Genomic DNA, 2,654 nt, shown 5'->3' on the forward strand with positions numbered 1-2,654 from the left:
TCATAAGGTTTTCACTGGCCAATTCTTTGAGAAGTGGATGGCCTCTTCCTTCTTCCATGTCTGTCTCAGTCTGGAAGCTCCACTGAAACCTGTCCACCATAGGCAAATCTGCTGGCATTTCAAACACTGGTGGCACAGCGTCCAGCCTCACAACAGCATGCAAGCCACCACAGTATGACAAACTGACAGACAAGTTCATCCTCCTTAGCTGTTGCAAAGGGTCTTCCACTTCCTGCCTTTGCACTCTCCTTACCTTTTCCAGCTGTTGGCCCTGGCTCCTGCTGCTTCCCAGGTGCCCTGGCTCCCACCACTTTCTGTGCAACTTCTGAGAAAGTTGGTGCAAATTGGAGATTATCTCAGCAAAGCCTTTGGGAACATTTTTTTTTTGGGGGGGGGGGCAGGGAGACACAAAAAACTTTTAAAAAATAACACCAAACTCACTGCCGTCAAACCAGTTCTGAATCATAGTGACCCCTCCTTGGGTTTCCGAGGCAGTGTATCTATGGAAGTAGATTGCCCAGTCTTCCTTCCAAGGAGCGGCTGCTGGGTTTGAACTGCCAGTCTTCAAAATACTTTAAGAGATATCATTTAAGTGTACACATTGCTTTTTTGAAGTACACAATCAGGATAAGAAAGCATACCTTAAAAAGATTGATTTCAGACTAAAGCCAAGAGTAAAATCTAGATGACAGACTTGACATGAACTTTTGAAAAGTGTTCACCAAGCAATGACTACATGCAAGGAAGAAATTACGTTCTAATAGTAAATTTGATTTGTAATTATGTCTTGAGGGCTGCATGTGTTTATTTAAATAACTACTGTTTTTCTGGTGCTGTAGTCCCTAAGGCATTTGACTGCTAACCAGAAGGCTGGTGGTTTAAACCCAGTCCTAGGAAGGAAGGTTGGGCAATCTACTTCCATAGTGATACTGCTTCAGAAACCCAAGGAGGAGTCACTTTGAGTTGGATGCAACTCAATGGCAGTGAGCTTGGTTTTTTGGTTTGGACTTTTTTTTTTTTTTGGTTTATTTCTAAGTACACTCCCTGGATGGTACAAATGGTTAATGTGCTTGGCTGCAAACTAAAAGATAGAGTTCAGATCCACTCAGTAACATCTCAAAAGAAAGGCCTGGCAACCTATTGAAATATTACATCTACTGAAAACACTATGGAGCACAATTCTACTGTGACACGCATGCAGTTGCCATGAATCAGAATTAACTTGAAAACAGTTTGTTCTTTTTGTTGTTGTTTTTATTTTTACATGTGAGGACAAAAGTGACTCACTGGTAGAATTCTTCCTTTCCATGATGGAGACCTGGGTTTGATTTGCAATTCCCAGCCAATGCATGTCGCATGCAGTCACCTGTCATGTTGACACCTTGCACGTTGTTATGATGCTGAAAAGGTTTCACCAGAGCTTCTAGTCTAAGACAGAATAAGAAGAAACGTCTGATGATCAGCTTCTGAAAATCTGCCAGTGAAAACCCTGTGGATCACAATGATCTAACCTTATCCTATCTGCAACAAATCATGGGGATAGTCTAAGAAGGAGTAGCACTTTGTTCCACTGTCCATGTGATTATCATGACTCAGCCCCACAGCAAATAACATTTTTATGCATAGTGGGATATTAAAATAAGAGTCTTTGCTTCAGTTTGAACTGACTCACCAATTACAGAAACATTAGATATTAAACTAAGTGTAAGATAGATCTCTGGATTGGTTGGGAACAAATTCCCTGACTCCTCTTTTATCATCAGTTTTTAATGTAAAAAGATCAAGATAAGCATGGAAGTGGTAAGATTAGTGAGACTGTCAATCTAATTTTCTCCCTTGAAGTCCCACTCCCATGGAACTCCAAGGAAGGGGAGGGAATTGTCATCATTAGCCCCAAGCCTTATACAAAGGGACTTTTGTTTCTGAGCTGGGATTGGGTTTGGTACTTAAAATAATCACAGGTATGTCAAGTACTGTATTAGTTTTCTATTGCTGCTGTAACAAAAACACAAACTTAATGGTTTAGACACACAAACTGATTCTTTTACAATTCTGTAGCTAAGAATTCTGACTCAGGACTCACTGGGCAGTGTCAGCAGAGGTGTGTTCATTCTAGTGGCTCTAGGAAGACTCTGGTTTCTTTGCCTTTTCTAGCTTCTAGAGGCCACCTATATTCTTGGACTGTGGCTTCCTTTCTCCATCTGCAAAGCAATCAATGGCTACCAAGGTGTGATAGTTGGAGCTGTGTGTCAATTTGGCTGGAACACAATTCTGTGTGGTTTAAGCAATTGTGATGTGGGTTGTTCCGATTATGGGATCAGATGTATATGTTTTGAGCAATCAATCCATTGAAAGGGAGTTTCCCTAGGGGTGTGGCCTGCTTCCAATATATTTATGAACATCCTGGGAAAAAAGACACTTTTCTGTGGATTGGAATTCTGTTGTTCTGCGTACTGTCCGTGAGTGAACAATCCACCATTCGGCCTGGAAATCTTAGATTCATCATTTGTTGGAGTCAACAGCCAATACACTGCCTGCCAACCTTGAGCTCCTCAGCCCTGCAGCTGTGTGAGTTGTGAAAAGCCTCCAGCTTGACGTTTGATCCATGAACTTTGGACTTGCCAACTTCTATAAGTGTGTGAGCCATTTTCCTA

The sequence above is a fragment of the Orycteropus afer genome, unplaced genomic scaffold, assembly GCF_000298275.1.
Source record: "Orycteropus afer afer isolate SDZICR_OR568_19922 unplaced genomic scaffold, OryAfe1.0 scaffold00575, whole genome shotgun sequence".
Taxonomy (NCBI): Eukaryota; Metazoa; Chordata; class Mammalia; order Tubulidentata; family Orycteropodidae; genus Orycteropus; species Orycteropus afer.